The sequence below is a fragment of the Mytilus edulis genome, chromosome 14, assembly GCF_963676685.1.
Source record: "Mytilus edulis chromosome 14, xbMytEdul2.2, whole genome shotgun sequence".
NCBI lineage: Eukaryota > Metazoa > Mollusca > Bivalvia > Mytilida > Mytilidae > Mytilus > Mytilus edulis.
Window position 1 is genome coordinate 70,044,202 of NC_092357.1, and position 19,914 is coordinate 70,064,115.

Consider the following 19,914-nt stretch of genomic DNA (forward strand, 5'->3'; position numbering starts at 1 on the left):
TGGTGATGATGATGATGATGATGATGATGATGATGATGATGATGATGATGATGATGATGATGATGATGATGATGATGATGATGATGATGATGATGATGATGATGATGATGATGATGATGATGATGATGATGATGATGATGATGATGATGATGATGATGATGATGATGATGATGATGATGATGATGATGATGATGATGATGATGATGATGATGATGATGATGATGATGATAACGATGACGATGACGATGACGACGACGACGACGACGACGACGACGACGACGACGATATGCATAGTAAGCAATATCTCGAACTATTTTGAATAACGAATTTTTATAGTTTTTACTTTATCATTATAATTATGATTGATTGACTGACTTGTTGCAATGCTATGAGTTGTGGTTTCATTACATGCATTTTGAGAAATCTAATGAATGTGTTGTAGCAAATGGAGAGTGGAGTATATGGAATGGCTGGACGTTCTGTGAGGTAAATTGTGTTCGGGAGAATACAACAAATGGGACACAAAGAAGACAGAGAACATGTAATGGTTCGGAATGCTCTGGTGATGACATAGAAGACCGAGCATGCTCAGAGCCAGATATATGCAAAGGTACAAAAGCATCATTGTACGACGTGCAATGTGTTGGGGTTTATTTCTAATATTTGTTTTTAAACCTGTGTATTATTTACTTTCACCTACCAATTTTTAACTTCACATTTCAGACCTCACATTTCTGTAGTACCCTAGCCAACAGGAATGTTGCAAATTTTATTTATTAGTCCCTTGTCGGTTTATGAATTTTCTTCATCCTCTTGGTACTTCGTATTCCATATTTTTATGTTTCTACAAGTATGATTTTTATTACCCGTTTAAGCTTACATTTAAATTATGTCTGGAATAAAACTTAACCTGCATATCTGTGGATTTTTATGACACCATATATATGATAAAAACTTTGTCCTTATATAATTAAAATCATCATAGATACAAGGACTAAATTTAGTATATACTCCAGACGCGCGTTTCGTCTACAAAAGACCCATCAAAGACGCTCGACTCCAAAAAAGCCAAACAGGCCAAATAAAGTACGAAGTTGAAGAGCATTGAGGACCAAAATTCCTAAAAGACTTGCGAAATACAGCTACGGTCATCTATGTAAGGGATATAAGCCGATAACAGTCCATTCTGTAAAATATTGGACAGGTCTGAGGCCGCAGGCCGAAGACCTGTTCAATATTTTACAGAATGGACTGTTAGAGGCTTATATCTTACTTAAAACATTGTTTAACACGTCGATAAAAGTTAAAATAAAAGAAAAGCCAGCAAAGATTTATTTTCATCAAGTATGAAAATTGTTTTGTGAATAAACTTTCTTTACATTAAAATATATCCTACATGTTGGCCCCTTTAAACAATAACTAAACTTAATACAAATAGACAAAAAGAAAGTACAGCTGAAGGTAAACAACATGTATTGCTACATGAAGAATAACAGTAAGACACAGGGTATGTGTATCGTGATTTTTACGTGCGCAAGGACTACTCACATTTTCTGCTCATAGTGTCCGTGGATACCATTACATACGGTTTGTGTTTCAAAATGGATAAAGTGATGAAAGTATATTTTAAATGCAAAAACGAAGAAAAAGATGTCGTTGCATGTATTAGTGATTGTGTTGTTTCAAACTTTGGATTAAAATCAAATGTGTAATTGGAATCTATTCAGATACAGTATTCAGTGTGGATTACAAAGAGGATATAGACAAAGCAGCTAACAATGGTTAGTTTTATATATATTATATTTCAAAATGTAGTCCTCCTCTTTTAGTTTCTTGTTTCTTCTTGGGTTTTATTTTTACCAAGTGAATGAAAAAAGAAAAAGAATAGGATATGAAAACAGGTTCTTGTTGAACCATATCGAGTGCACCGCAGTCGATTTTATTACAAATACATATTAATTAATCTGAACAAATGAAGAAATAGCAACATGCAATCAGTTATATTCTTTTATTGGATTTTTCAAGAGACTGTACCCAAACGGTACCACCTGAATACACCCCCCCCTTTTCTGTTTTTTTTTTTCTTTCTGCAAGGTCGTGTCGCTCTTTTTTTTCGTTTATTTGTTTATTGAGTCCTTTGTGTTTTATAAATGTTACCGAAATATATTCTTGTCTCGATCTTCTTTTGAAAAAAAAATCTCTCATAAAACGATCACTGCAAAAAAGTGCGAATCGGAAACACGATTGGTTTGTTTGACAGATAAAATGCGGTAATGTGTTCCTTTATTCTACTTTCCATATTCATCGTGGTTCATGAGCGAAGTGTAGCATTATATTTATATTTAAGCAATAATATCAGACTTAAAAAAACAATATTTCTTAATCAAATTAGAAACTTGAATATTATTAAAACTATTATAGTTCCCTAGTTCATGAAGGAAGTTCAAAATTCGCACTTTCTACACAGGATAAGGTTTAGTTTGTTCATGGCCCTTGTATTGTAGCATGATCTATCAAATTAAAAAATAATTACTTCATTGCTTTATTCATTTTTAATTGTAGTTGAAACTGATGTTAGGAAGAATAAGAGCAACACCAGAGGTCAATTTTGATAGTCTAAAGACGGATGAGGATAACTCTTTTGAAAAAAGAAATAAATTCATAAAATCCAAAGAACAAGACTTTCAACGAGCATAATCAACTTATTGAATTAGTCTTAAAAGAGACAACCCCAAAACACGAGAAAATGGCTGTGATATTAGTATTGGATGTGTTAAAAATCAATTTGAAAGTGATTTCTTTTCCTCAAGAAACCGTTTTGATGAGTGACAAAGTTATTGTATTGGAAAGTGACTTTAATAAAATATTTTTATTTACATGTAACTGTCATTTGTTCTTTGGTTGTATTTAATGTTTACAAGATGAAAACAATTGGGGTATTAATAGGTTTTTTATTTGAGTGATTTAACTATCATTTACCTGTAAGAATCAGTTATGCTACCTTTAGCTGTCCAATATTTTTAAGAAAGAGGAGGGCTATTCTTAAAAATATTGGACAGCTAAAGGTGACATAATGGTTTCTTACAGGTAAATGATAGTCCAATCACTGAAATAAAGAACAGGTAAAACAATAGAATGACGTCACAACAATGATTTAAGCTTGAGGTAGAAAAGCCTTAGAATTTAAAAAATTTTTTTTTTTTTTAAACAGTTCCACTTTGTAAATACATTTGTTTCTCGAACCATGCATCTTCTTGAAATATATACATAATTCATAGATAATTTCAACAACATCTTTATCCTGAAAAGAATGTTCATTATTCTTACAGTACATTGTTATGCATTCTTTGTTTTTTTTTATCACGTATAAGCTACATTTGTAGTTTATCTGGGGAGTTGACATAATTATTCGAAACTGAATACACAATAATTTAATTTTAAAAAAAAAACACAACTAAGCTATATGCTTTAAAGAGGTTATATGTCAATGCGAAACACATAGCAAAATTTGAATAAAATCAGCTTAAGTTAGAGACAAGTGTCACCCCATCCCCCCTAATCGGCAAATTCGTTCCTATGTGCTTTTTTAGTATTTCAATTAACCATTTCATTGAAGTCCATTTAAGTTCATTCACGTATTTTGCTGACACGCAATCTAGGTTGTATGTTAGTTTTTATCCTATTTACATAATAAATCATCAAGTAAAAGATTACACAATACAAGAACACTTTTCATTTTGTTATTTTAGGAATGAGACCAAGGAAACTGTTATGTAAATGCCCTAAGAGGTTAATTAATACAAAATGGCACAACCTTGATGGAAAGAATATAACAGATGATGAAGTAAAGAAAATTGTACTCAAAGATTTCAACCAGAATATAAAATCCGAGATCTCAGTTGACAAGAAAGCAGTATCTAAAGAGTCACGAAAGAAAAACTCATCGGCAAACAAAAGAAAATCTTCACAATCTATAGGATTGGGCAGCATTGTTTTTCTCGTTCTGCCAGTGATCTTCTTGATTGCCATAGACATACTACACTGTTGTATTCACTTCCGATCACGCTCTGGTGGCAGGAAACCGAACCGAATTAGACCAATAAGTAACACCCACGATCAGAGAAATAGTACTAAGCCTGTGCAAGAAAATAACAATGTAACCGAAAGTTATTACGCAAGCAGATGTGGAAATGATTTTCATCCTGACGAAATGAAACGTGAAACCTATCAGAGAAGAAGGGACGACAACAATCAACAAGGCAGAAATGAATGGTTGCAGTACATATAACGCTATTAACTTTCCTAGATTTATTTAAAACTGTGCTCATCAGAATGATTTCTTTATATACTCTTTTTTTACTTTACTAACTGTACTATAACATGGGAAATTGGTCTTTATTTGAATAAATATTTATTTCATAAACGAGATTTTTATCCTATGCATATTACAAACAAAAGAAGGGGGTAAAGGAAAGAAAAAAATAATACAGTAAAGATATGCATGTATGTTTCACATTTGATAAAATATTAACTGTATCGTGGCACATTGACACTGATCATTATACCAATAGCTTGTCGGGATTTAGTGAGAGAGGGACGAAAAATACCAATGGGACAATGAAACTCATAATAAAACAGGGTCGAAAGATACCAGAAGGGCAGTCAAACTCATAATAAATTATAATCAATAGGAATCTATTCATAAAAAAACTAGCTGTCGTATTTACTAAGTACATGTATGATGTATATTTATTAATTAATTATACTGTAAAAAGACATAACACATAAGTATTATACTGATTAAGGTGGTACACAACACCTTGACGAATATTTATTTGGCTCGTTTAATTTTTTTAATTTTTGACAAAATGTAAACTTATTTGACAAAAATGTGAAAATTTCAAACAAATTGAACCAATCACTTTATATGAAAAATTTCACTGGTTTAATACCAGTTTGACAAACACTTACTTTTATCATTGAGAAGTTTAATATTATCCTAACAATTCAACGTGGTTAAAACATTTAGCTGAGTTATCTCCCTAAAGTGTTAGGTATCACCTAACTTTTCAAAAACGTTCTTTTAAATGGTATGACAACAATCGAATGCTACTGACTGCCAACTATGCATGTTTTTTTTCTCTCTCACTAAATATGCATGCATAATATAACCAGACACAACAAGCACTAGTGTGTATTTATCTTTCATAGAAATGTTTAACCTCATTGAAATGAAAACGTGTTCCATGGCTGAATTTTGAGAGCTATATATGAAAGGGGATGCGAACTACCCTAAAGTGTGTTTATTCTAAACCTGTACAAAGAAGGATAACTCAATTCACAAAAAGTCGAACACTCCATCTTATATAGGTTATGTACTAACACAAAAAGTTAAGAATGTATTCCCAACAGGCAAAGCATATATTCTTTGTCTAGATATGGTTTTCTGCTATTCTTTTAACACATATCTGGATATATCAACAGGAACGTTTGAATTAATTTAAGATCTTTTAATGTTTTGATAGTAAAAGTTCTTGAAGGAAAATCAATTGTAAATCTGTTAAAAAAGAAAGAGAAACAGTAATGTATTAGCATTATTTTTTCGTATATTTTTGTTAGTATTTAAACAGTAGACACTTTAAAAGGAACATACGACATTTGATCTATCCAGTTGTTGTTTGTTGGCATGATGCTTGAGCTTTACCTTTTCATTATTTGTTCAGCTATATCGATTCATACTAAATAAATTAAACTTTAGGTATTGTTTTCAACATATCTATTGAAATAGAAAGACAGGATATGATAGCATAGGCAACAGGAGAGGTTTACCCTGTTAACGAACCAGGACTCGCTTTTCTTGGAAATTATTCTTCTCCCTCAGTTATTGTTTGAATGACGTCTTGGTAATCAGTTCTTTAGATTTGAACGTCGGTAAGCTACTGTTGCTTATATTTGCAACTTATTCATCACATTGAAAACAGAAAAAAACCTGAACATAACATGAACCGAGATGACCTTTAATGTTTGTGTTAAACAGTACGCCGTACATGTGTTTTGTCTGAAAAGACGCATCAATGACGCTTTAAAAAAAAAAGATGTTATAAAGCCAAATAAAATATGCAGTTGAAGAAAAATACGCAGTGGAAGAGCATAACATTGATGTCAAATGTGAAATATTACCACTGGGTCATACTTTTTTATTGGTCCAAATGGTATTTAGCATATACGAGGTACAACCTCAGTAATTTAGTATTTATAACAATATTGTTATGTTTTGTACAAAGAGAGAAAATAGATTGCGTTGTCAGATTGGTTAAACTGATTCGGCATATTTAAACTTACATTTCGTACCGTTTTGTCACATAGTTCTAGGTGTACACAATTGTCCATGCAGTAACGATGTTAGCTAGTCTTGACGAGTAGTTTATGTCATGCCATCTTTAAAGACACCTCATAATCGTATTGTTGTAGGTTTTGCTTGCAAAACGCTATTGTAAAGACTTTTTGTGGTTTAAAAGAGATGAACATACAGAACAAGCGAATTTTGGAAAAGTTTGCTTTCCTATTTATAAGCATCAATTTTTCTTCTATGATAAATTATGATAACCGTGTTCTGTATTATATAAAGAAGTGCACATGAAATATCTGCATCATTTGTTAGTTTGTTGATAGTTATGGAATAACCGTTTCACAAATGATATTACAAATGTTCCTTACGACGTAACTACAAATCCCCTTCCCTTTCATGAATGTGACCTATCTATCAAATCCAACACATTCACTGCTTCGCGTGGCTGAAGTTAGGAAATGTATACGTCACATATTTGTGTCGTTCAATGTAAAAAAAGGTTTTACTCTAACCCAAAAACTTGAAGGCATTTGACATGCTGAAATCGACATAATGCCAGTTTCACAGTCAACACATCATATTTGCAACTCTTATGCAGTATGTGTTTAATATCTACCACTTTATATATCAGAGCAGTGGTCCAACGGTTACTCTTCTGATTTTAACCACTATACTACATTCAGTTCACATAGTGAGTGATGAATTCATACCAAAAGAGATTAACTCTGTCAATGCACTTAGTCTTGCTTTTTTGAAATTCTATTGATTGCATTATTTTTGTTTTTTTAACTTGTTTTTGTTTTGTTTATGAATTGGTACAATTTGAAATCTGATTTATTCTTCTTTACAATATTTTTTATCTGTCCATCTAATTTAACTAAAAAAAGGAAATTGTGTTGCTCTAAAAAAAATACTCAATTAATACATAACACACCCGTATCTGTACATGAAGGTTTGTATTTATTTTGGCTCGGACCATCTTTAGTCTATAAATTGTAACGGCTATGATCATGCAGGCCATTATTCTGAACAACCTTTATAATATGATTATATGAATATGAAGATGTTGACATGAATATCAATAGTGTGGTCATTTTTATAAATTTCCTGTTAAGAAAACTTTGAATTTTCCTTAAAACTAAGGAGGTTTTTTTTTTATCCCAGGCATAGATTACCTTAGCCGTATTTTTTGGAATTTGTTATCCTTAATGCTCTTCAACTTTCTTTTTGTTGGGCTTTATAAATATATTGATATGAGCGTCACTGATGAGTCTTATGTAGACGAACACGCGTCTGGTGTACTAAATAATACTCTTGGTACCCTTGATAACAATTATAATAATCTTTGAATTTTAGCAGTTACGTACTGAAAATACATCAATTATTATTTTACAGTTAATAGGCTTACTTGGTAATGCTCACTCTACAATATTCTGCAAACATACATTTAAAAAAGAGACTTAAGTAACTGATCATTGTAAATTATAACATAGAGGTTTGTGTTGTTCAAACACAAAGCATAAGTTTAATATCATTTAAAGTAACTGTTCATTTCTACTTGTTTTATTTAAATATAAATGTCAATTTTCAGTGCAACCGAATCAGTATAAACATTCATATCAATTTGGCATTTTGTTTTGATGACAGGTTTTATTTTTCATGGAATGTAATCGAAATACATGCTGTGTTTCAAAGTTTCAGAATGAAGTCTTTAGTTTTGACGTAAAATAAGCAACTGGTTACATTTGTTAACTTCTCTAGTCACGTGTTAGTCTCTAATTCAAGACGAAAGTAAGTGCACACGTAATTTTATAACATGTATGACATTTTGATTTATATTTTAAAACCGGTTTATTCTCTACGCAAATACTATTATTCTCTACTTTGAACAAATAGTATTTAGTGATAATCTTTTAAAAAGATATAAATGATATGGTCTACAACAAAATTGATTTGTTTTCACACTTCATTTTTACATGATGACTGCTGTACCCATATTTTGACTATTTTACCTATTATGTCTGTTTTGTTCATGCATAATTGTAAATATAATTGATTTGGATATAAATGTCATAGATTGTTAGCGATAGGAGTAATCTACCATTTTCTACATTTGACAGTTGTTGTCCATTCGTTTGATGTGTTTTTTCATTTGATTTTGCCATTTCATTAAGGACTTCTCCGTTTTGAATTTTCCTCGGAGCTCAGTATTTTTGTGATTTTACTTTTTTTCAGCCATTTGAATACACGCAAATCATCCCTTGCAGCTTAATGATAAAACTTTAATTAAAGAAGATTAGAATTAAGATTATTTTGATAATATACTTATATAAAAACATTTAAACATTTTGATTAATTACTCTTTCGTATGCATCGATCGTCTTTTTTTTTTTTTTAATTTTGACAAATAATTTTTGTTTAAAGATTTCAAATTGTTTAAATGACCCATTTAACATAAATAATTTGCTTACTAAATGAATTTTCAGAACAGGTTGCATTTTTGATGGCCATATTAAACTAAGAATTTGTGTCTCATGTATATGAAGTTTAATACTCCATTTTATAGCTACTTTCTCCTTGTGGAGATTCAAAAATTCTTTTTTTTTTTTTATCAATTTCTAAAATATTGCACATTAATGTATGTGGTTGACAAAACATAAAATAAAAAGTCCAGGATATTTTTGGTCTCATTAAAATCCCACTGTTGATAAGTTCTCTCCTGTATATTTGCAGTTCATGTACATATTTTGTAATGGATAAATACTCCATACCCTCTGTTTTTCTATTGAACCTTAACCAATATACTCATCAAATAATATTGTTCTGACTACAATATTTAGAAATACAAGAAGAATTGTTTAAAGTGGCCTAAACGTTAAATTAAATATATGGAGTTTATTATTTGTACTATTCAATGGAACAGTTTATACACAGATAATTGTCACATTGATAGACCGTTACATATGTATGCTGTATCATTTTATATAAAAGAAAGAGGATATTCATCTTTTAATGTACAATTAGAATGAAGATATCCACACCTTTTTTTTATTATGATAGCGTAACCGTTTATACGATTTCCCTTTGTTTGCTGTTTGTATTTCTTCAAAAGAAAACTCCAGTGCATTAAATGATGTTTTATGCTACTTTGAAGCTACACAAAATAAAGAAAAATGATATTCCATGACTTTCTTTTTATCTACACTTAAATTAGAATTTCTGTACTTTAAAAGATCCCGTCAGTATGATATTTGTCTATAATATGTCATTATGATATATTTCTATTATGAATTACTATATACGTTGAACCACAAACGTCAAAATCAATCAATGGCGTAGTGGAATTGACAATTTTTGGATTCTCATAAATTCTATGTATAACTTTGGAACTAGTTTGAATCTCGGTCTATTTCTGTAATTTATTCTTACATGCTTTTGATTTTTTAACTCTGTATGCGTACATTACCTATGAAAAAATTTTTAAAATTGTTTGTATGCACATTGAACAACAAATTTATGTGACGTATATAATTTTTCTAACGTCAGACACTCAAATCAATCCATGTGTTCTTAGACAGTAGATGTTATTGTGTCCTGTTAAATTGTTCCCTTTAAAAAGTTTTGGATTCTCATATATTCTATGTATAATTTTTGGACTAGTTTGAATCTCGGTCTATTTCTGTAATTTATTCTTACATACTTTTGATTTTTTAACCCTGTGTGCGTACATTGCCTATGTAAAATTTTAAAATTGTTTGTATGCACATTGAACGACAAATTTATGTGACGTATATATTTTTTCTGACGTCGGGTACTCGAGTAGATCCATGTGTTCGTGGATAGGTTTTTGTGTCCTGTTAAATTGTTCCTTTTAAAAGTTTTGGATTCTCATAAATTCTATGTATAACTTTTGGACTAGTTTGATTTCTGCAATTTATTCTTACATACTTTTGATTTTTTAACCCTGTCTGCGCTCATTGCCTATGTAAAATTTAAAATTGTTTATAATCCAGGTACTTTTGATAACTATTGTATGCACATTGAACGACAAATTTATGTGACGTATATAATTGTTCTGACGTCAGACACTCAAATCAATCCATGTGTTCGTAGATAGTAGATGTTGTTATGTCCTGTTAAATTGTTATACGATGATGACTGATGTTCCCATATTTTGACTATTTTATTGATTGTGACTGTTTATTTAACGCATCATGTAAATGTAACGGAATTTGATGAGACTGTTATTAAAGTGAGAGGGTTAGCGCTATAGAACCAGGTTTAATCCACCATTTTCTACATTTGAAAATGCCTGTACCAAGTCAGGAATATGACAGTTCTTGTCCATTCGTTTTTGATGCGTTTTGTTTTTTGATTTTGCCATGTGATTATGGACTTTCCAAATTGATTTTCCTCTGAGTTCAGTATTTTTGTGATTTTACTTTTTTCCATTCAAAATACAACTATTGCAACAAGAGTTCCTATTTTTTTTAATTTTCATTCATTGTTTTGATTGTTGAAGAATACCTTTATATAGAGCTCGAATACAATGATTAATCTATATCTGAAATGTTTTAAATGTTTAACACAGTTCCTATCAATCTTTGCTTATCAATGACATATTATTGCCTCTAGTCCTGAGCCACGGGAAAGTGTCTGGACATGTTTAAAACTTAGTTTTGATCGGAGGTATCTGCTTTTTGTTGAACTATTTATCGCCTAAATGCACCTATCTGTAGTTAAAAAATTGAAAATAGCACAGTGAAAATTTTCAATGCGTTCGAAGCCAGTTTTGGATTTACCTTCATCAAGAACGCCCGAAGACAAATATTTGTAATCCGAGGAAGTATAAGTACCGACAACGTTGTAGAGCAATATGACAAAAATACTTTAAATTAAAAGCCAAATTCAAAGCGTTTCGGTGTTGTGTCGTTGTTCTCCTCTTATATTTAATGCGTTTTCCCTCGGTTTTAGTTTGTTACCCCGATTTAGTTTTTTGTCCATGGATTTATGAGTTGTAAACAGCGGTATACTACTTTTGCCTTTATTTATCTAAAGTCAACTTTTCCTGAGGGAGTTAAAACCTTACATATAGTTGTCAATAATTTCAAAAGTCATAAGCGGACAGTTATGAAAGTTTATTTAATTGAAAACTGTACAATTCCATTCAAATTTCGTTGTTTTCATTCGTTGTTTTAAATACATTTTTGTTTTATGTAAGCAAAGACTGTGATTAAAAAGAGACAACGGACGTAACACAATTTACAGCTGTCATAGATGATGTCGATTATTTCATGTTGTCCCAAAAATGTCTTCATTTTCATTATTTACATAAAAACAAGTCCATTGCTATGTCTTGTTGCATCAAACAATTTAAACCGTTGTACAGATTCACTTTTAATTAGGGCTTCACATATACTCCATACTAATAAATTAGATAACGACACTATGAATAAACACGGTAAATAGTGCTGCAAAAATGGCGTTAAACCCAAATCAGTCAACTTATTAATCAATGATGAATACCCAATCATAATTATTAATCATTCCTAATAAAATTAATAAATAGTTCATGGTCTCCTTCTGTTGACAAAATATGAAGTTAATATTATAAACGGTATCAAGACAGTCAACTGATTCAAGCCTTTTAATCGATATTCATCGAAACTATTGGGCTGTTGCAAACCGTGAATGTATTCAGCAGTAATCTTACATGTGTTGTCTACTGTAAATAGCTGATAAAGCTTAATCTAAAACAACAAAACAATATTCAGAAAACAAATTTAGTAGCAGCAGTTAGAACTATTATATTCTTTGTTATTTGTAAATAGATAATTATCATCAATAACGAGTTATATACAAATGGGTTGGAATGGACGTGAACACATTAAAGTTATCATCAGTTAACATAAAGTAACGTTGTGGTAAAAGTGTGTTTTATACTTGTTCCAACAAAAAATTAAAATGATTATAATTAAAGAAAAACAACATAATGCTTTTTCATTTACAGTTGCACATTATTATATGGAACAAAATACATATCACTTTTACAATTATCAATTTTATTGATGTTTGTTACTAATCTTATTTATTACAATACTAACCATTTTCAATATACACAAATACACTGATTATCTGAGTTGTTTCTGTGTGCATTATTTGCGACATTCCGTCAGAATGTTGTTTAATCTTCAGTATTGCATTGTTATTCGTACAGAAGATATAATCACCATGTATTACTAAGTCATAATTAGCCATTTGTGAGCCCGTGTATAGTATAAGTGTTTGATTCGAACCATCCCTTCTTGAGAGAATTATATCACTAGTATCATAATTCATATAATAAAGTCGACTATCATTTCTCCGATATCTACAATGTTAAATATCATAAAATCAGTTATAAAAATTTTAAGATGGTAAATAAGAAATAAAAAGATATATATCTTATTTTAAAACATTGGTTGCAATGAATTACATAGATTTCCATGTGAAATAAAAACAGATCAATCAATTTGCGTGTGGAGTCGAAAATTTAATTATCGTCGATACCAGAATTATACCTTGTACGCTAGGAGCTCGTTTCGTCTACAACAGACTCATCAGTGACGCTAGAAATACAACTAAAAAAAACAACAAGAAAACGAAAATCAGAAAGGAAAAGGCCAAATCAACAACATATACTGAACGACTTTAAAAACGCAACACTCATTTTGTTGATTATTTTTCCAAATCTTGTTTGATTCTCTAACAAATACTTTTCATGCTTACCATATTCCTTCCTCTTTACAAAACAATAAAATCTGATCGACCTGTGGTTATTGAACATGCCGAATTCTTGTAGTCGCACGAATTTCTTTAGCCAACATTTGGGACCAATAAAAGATTGTTTCAGTTACTTTTGCTTTGTGAAAAAGTTCTGTCAGTCCTTTGCCTCACTTAAACCAGTTAAAAAATGTTGCATCTCCGTTTTGCTAAGACTGAGAAATAAAAAAACTGAATCAGCCCTTAAGAATACTGTTAACAAGAACACATAAACGTGCTGCAACCATACTGTATGACTTCAGAAAGTCGTCTTACTGTCCTTCCGACAACGATACAAGTAGACATGAATTGTTCTGGCCATCAATGAACAAATCAACGTGAAGTGACAATGAAACGTCAACAGAATTTGATTACGCAACGTCATTTGCCAGACATGTTTACGGCCGCAACGTCAACTGCTATTCAAATTGCAGAATGCCATTGCGTACAGATTCATGCCATAAATGTTTCCCGTTAACTGAATTGCCAAATAATCGACTGAAGGATAACATTTAAAGCCCTTAAGTTCCAAACGCATAATTGCCAATCGCAATAAATGGGTTGAACAAATGCAAAATCAGAAGGTGTAAAACAATAATCTATTGTTGCGTTTCTAAAGTCGTTCAGTATAGTTGATGTCTTGTTTTTTTGGAATGATTTTTTTCCTTTTTGTTATATTGCTTTTTTGTTGTTAAGAATTAACTTAAAAAATCAGTACATCTTTCGTGGTTTTTTTAACAGCTGTGCAACAGAGGACATTCTGGTGTGCCTGTAGCACAAAAAGAAATAGAAGCTGTGGTGAAAAGGAGAATGCTAGATGATGACCACAGGGAAGGAGCGATACAGGTACCAGAAGAAAATCCGTCTAGTTTGGATGACGTTGAACCGCCTTTGGTACAAGGCTCACCACCAGCTTAAAGGAAATCCATATCTGAATCGGCAAGAGAGGCATATGAAGCGGCCAAGGAGAGCATAGACCGAGGAAAACAATTAGAATCAAAGATGGACAAATGCATGGCTTGTTTTTATCCATGTGATTTTTGAGAAATGAAGTTATTTTTTGATACCAATATGTTGTTTAGTTGTATATCATGGTATTCATTAGAAAAAATGTGATATGATTGCTAATAACAAAACTCTCCACATTATACCACATGACACAGAAATTACACAGGTCATGGTACGGCCTTCAACAATGTGCTAAGACTATACCACATAGTGAGATATGAAAGGCCCCTCCAAACTATAATATCAAAATAAAATGTTCATCCAGAGGTCACATCCAGGTCATTGACAATGTGAAAACGTTTGCAGCGAGGTATGAATAGCTAGTATAGCAATACAAAGATAACACTAAAAAACATACTAGTATTATATTCTTAGTAGCCCGGATGACACATTTCACAAAAATGGCCAAATTATTTTATTATATAACCAAAAATGAACATGAATAATATGATAACCAAATAAACAAAATACTTCAGACATTTCTACATCATTTGATAAATATTTGATAAAAATGGCTCATACAGTTATTTGGTAATAATTGTGTGGAAAATTATTGATTTTGGTTGAAATTAAGTATGGGATCTTTCTTTCTCAACATGACAAAACAATTGTTTATTCTTATCCCCTATTTTTTGTCCAGCCTGCGACTTTTGTAGCAGAAAGGTCGACATAGGTAGAATGATAAGGTGGCGTCGGCGGTAGCTACCTTCTTAAATTGAAGGTTGGAGACCTAAATGTTTCATACTTTGTATAAAAATGTCTCAGTCGTGTGATGAATTTATCGTCTGTCCCATGTCCATTGTCCTTGACCTCATTTGATTAGTTCAGTGACTACTTGAAATTCTTTTTTTTTTGTAATACTGAGTAATATGATAACTTTATTTGGTACGTGCGTACCTTGCAAGTTTTCATGCCCGTCAGACAATTTACAGTTGACCTCGACCGCATTTCATGGTTTAGTGAACAAGGTTAAGTTTTAACGGTCAGGTCTATAAGTAAGAGAGGTCTAGTATATTCACTGTAGGGAAAGACTAAGGTGTTCATGTCTAACTGACAGATACCATCTGACCTTGAACTCATTTTCATGATTCAGTTGTCAAAGTTAAGTTTTTATTTAGTTTTGGTATTTTTTCAAATACTATATTTGGTTTATTGGATATTTTATATGTTAATCTCGCATGTTTTATTTGACCTTGGCCTAATTTTTCGGTTTATTGCCCAGTGTTAAAATCGTGTGTTTTAGTTTTCCTGAACTGTAAGTAATAGGCAACTATAGTTGTTGTATGGAAGAATTTTAAGATGTTAATATGTTTTCCTTGTGTTGTTCATCTGATCTCAACCTGAATGGGTCAATTTCATGGTTGATGTCAATGTTTATATATATGAGAAAAAGATGTGGTATGATTGCCAATCAGACAACTGACCAAAAGAGACCAAATGACACAGACATTAACAACTATAGGTCACTGTATGGCCTTCAACAATAAGCAAAGCCCATACCACATAGTCCGCTAGTTGAGCTATGAGCTATAGGTCAATTATTTTAGTGTATTGAATGATTGTAAGGTGTACATGTATCTCTTGTTTGGTTTATATGACCTTGATCTCATTTTCTTTGATCATGTCAAGTTTTTATGCTAGCTGTAGTAAATATTTATATCTATGACTATCAATATTATATCAATGATTGGTAAAAATGTGCAAAATTTCAGCGTGTGGACTCTTTTTACAATCTTCTTCTTAGTTCAACCGGGTTAATATTACCAATGTCATTTCAACTGATCGGGCTGAGCTTACGTTTTAATTTGCATAAGGACAGTCTATTTGAAGATGTGTGTGATTAGGATGATTGCCGTTATAATTATAACTGATTTCTAATCACCTATCAATGCCATCTAAGGAATTAACAAAAGAATAACTGGATACATCATTGATGAGTTTATCCTAAAACACCTAGCTATAGATGGAATGGTTTATTATGAGCGAAACGGTTAAACTCCGCCCAGTCAAGTGAAATAAATTGAGTAATATGTTTATGTTATAAACTATTCCTAAGTACTATATTATTATTTTGGTACACGATATATCCCTTACCAGAGTTGCTTCGTTATTACTAGCAAGTTCGAAGAGAGTATTTCGAATGGCAAACAATACAATAAGTCCTTTTTAATTGTACAAAATGTATTCTGGTTATTTAAATACAGAGAATTGATATTTGTTGTTTGGATTGAACGACAACTGGTGCAGTTACAAGGCCAAATAGTTATTGCCATCATTTTACACCCGTTTTCTTCAATTGCTACTCTTTGAAAGTCCCAAAGCTATGCTAAACAAATTTTTCGTGATCCCTATTAATTCAAATTATTGCAGTCAACCTTGCGAAACTAAACTCAGCGTGTAAAAATTCACAAAAATGCTAAAACTGCGAAGATTTTAGTAATTTAGCATGACTTAATGATGTTACTACATTTTAACAATTTTGTAAAACTGCTGTATTTTGGGGCAAAAAAGGGGTCTTACTGTATCTAATCACTTTTGTAAAGATTTTGTAAATGCTCTTCCAAAATTTGTTTCAAACTAAATATGAGGTCCTGCCTTCTTATTTCCAAATTGATAATTATCTCATGGGGAAATGTAGGACTTTTTTTAAACTCAAGTTGGTAGCTGTAAATTCAATTTCATGCAGTCAAAATCAGGACAACGCTGTTCCCACATACCCCAAAATCGAAATTCTGTACCTGATACATGAATGTCATTTTAGAATTAAAACAATATTATAACTACCTGACTGAAATATGAAACCGGCGAAGGGAGACAACCACAATTTGAATTATGTCATAAAAGTCCGTAGAATTGTAAGCTTAAGTTACTTGCGTTAATGTACTTACGGTTCGTTTGAAACTTAATATTCTCTGATAAGTCTCTTCAATTACCCCAGATCAAAATAGTTGTAAAGCCAAACAAGTACAAAGTTGAAGAGCATTGTGGTCCCGAAATTCTAAAATGTTGTGCTAAAAAAGGCTAAGGTAATTTCTAAGGATGAAAAAAATTCCTTTGTTTTTCGAAAAATTAAAATTTTGTAACAGAAAATCTATTAAAATGACCATTTAATTGATTTTCATGTCTACATCGAAGTGCTGACTACTGGGCTGTTGATACCATTCTGAACGAAACGTCAACCAGCAGTGACATCTACTCAGTAGTGTAAATAATTATAAACGGTACCAAGATTATAATTGTATACCCCAGACGCGTGTTTTCTCTGCACAAATGAGGGCATTTGTAGTATACCGCTGTATGAAATTCATAAATCGATAGAGAAAAAACAAATCCGGGCTACAAACTAAAACTAAGAGAAATGTATCAAATAAAATATAACTATGATACAGACACAACACCGAAATGTAACACACACAGAAACGAACTGAAGTTTAACAATGGCCATTTGCCTGACTTGGTACAGGGTATTTTTTTTATAAATGGTAGGTTAAACCTGGTTTTGTGGCATGCAGAACCTCCCGCTTTAATGACAGTGATAGGTATACATTAAAATGACAACATTCCACGACAGGGTTTCAATAGATAAACAGATAAATGGGATAAAATATAGGACAGAAAAACAATCGACAAATAGCCATTAGAAGGTAACAGGTTAAAAGATATTTTATACGCCAGTCGCGCGTTACGTTCACACAAAACTATGCTCAGATGTAAAAAGTGTGAAAGCCCTAACAACTACAAAGATGAAGATCGACGAGGACCGAAAGATAAAAAAGGCCAGGGTTATCCGCCTGGAACAAACACATCATTATGTATGTTATTATCAAGAAAAATACATAGTTTTGCAAACAGTTAATTTTATAAAATGACTATATAACAGCTATACATGATTGAACTGAAGTGGTGACTAGCTAAAAGATAAAAACGAATACATTTCAAAAGCACTTAAGAAAGTGTTTGAATAGACTTATTAAGAAGGGATATAATTACGATACTGTTGTCAAGTCATTAAAGATTGCATATTTTGGAGTTAATATTGAGTCACTGATAAGGTCTTTGCGTCGAAACTAAACACATTTATTCTAGAAGCAGTTGTTGTCATGACACGGGTTATGTTCTCCTCATATATGTTATGATGGTATGATACTAAACCCCTAACGGGAAGGATTGTGCCTGATGTTTATATGATGAAATCATATTCTTTCAGTCAGTTTAATTGAAGTCTGGAGCTGGCATGTCAGTTAACTGCTAGTAGTCTGTTGTTATTTATGTATTATTGTCATTTTGTTTATTTTCTTTGGTTACATCTTCTGACATCAGACTCAGACTTCTCTTGAACTGAATTTTAATGTGCGTATTGTTATGCGTTTACTTTTCTACATTGGTTAGAGGTAAAGGGGGAGGGTTGAGATCTCACAAACATGTTTAACCCCGCCGCATTTTTGCGACTGTCCCAAGTCAGGAGCCTCTGGCCTTTGTTAGTCTTGTTTTATTTTAATTTTAGTTTCTTTTGTACAATTTGGAAATTAGTATGGCGTTCATTATCACTGAACTGGTATATATTTGTTTAGGGGCCAGCTGAAGGACGCTTCCGGGTGCGGGAATATCTCGCTTCATTGAAGACCTGTTGGTGACCTTCTGCTGTTGATTGTTTTTTATTTGGTCGGGTTGTTGTCTCTTTGACACATTCCCCATTTCCATTCTCAATTTTATTTTGATTAAAATTCAAGATTAGATTTGTATGACTTATGTAACTTATATTAATAACAGTGAAAATTGTAATACTAATTATTATTTAATTGTAATAATTAGATAATTATGTGTATTGTCTAGATTTGTGGGTTTTTCTTCTGATCAAACTGCAAACCAAATATATATGGTGTAAATTTCCTTGATCCAAAATTAAATCTACCAAATGAACTGGATGAGAATTTATCCTCAACACAACACACGAATAAAACACAGAAAAAAGTACGATTTACAACTACAAGCGTTAAGAAATTTGACAAAATCTGATGACAACAACTAACACAATATCACAACCCATTAAATAATTTGGGATGGAAAAGTACCGTGTACCATCTTAAAGCAAAACGACTTCACACTCAGCAAAACAGTCACATAAGAGAATAAGACTCACTTAAATAAAGGCAGCAGTAGTATACCATTGTTCAAAACTCATAAATCCATGGACAAAAAACAAAATCGGGTAACAAACCAAAACCGAGCGAAACGCATTAAATATAACAGGAGAACAACGACACAACACCGAAACGCAACACACACAGAAACAGACCAATCATCAGACAAAACACCACGAGAATAACAAATGTAACATGAAAACCAAATACATGAATTTGGGATAGACAAGTACCGTGCCACGTCTTATCTCAATATCTCAAAAATAAGAGAAAACACAAACGACTCAACGTTAAAATGCAACACAAAGAGAAACGAACAATATTATAACAATGACCATCTTCCACTTGGTACAGGACACTTTTAAAGGGGAATAAAAGTGGTGGGTTGAACCTGGTTTTAAGGCATGCCAAACCTCGCACTTTAATGGCAAAGTTAAATATAACATTGAAATGACAACATAATATTACAGGACTACAATACAAATAAATAGGAGAACATATTAGACACAGAAAAACATGATTAATAGATTAACACTTTCTACCAAATTTAAAATGCAACAGTTGAACCATACAAAATTGAAGTCCAATAAAATTGACAATTATGTTTTTGTAATA

The 19,914-nt window shown here is 31.7% G+C and overlaps 1 long non-coding RNA gene across 1 annotated transcript; it reads left to right on the forward strand.

The window, feature by feature from the left end:
• Positions 1–466: 466 nt before the first annotated feature.
• LOC139503639 (uncharacterized) lies at positions 467–4,423 on the forward strand. Its single transcript, XR_011659153.1, has 2 exons — positions 467–610; positions 3,750–4,423. It is a non-coding gene; the product is annotated as an uncharacterized lncRNA (long non-coding RNA).
• The last annotated feature ends 15,491 nt before the right edge of the window (positions 4,424–19,914 follow it).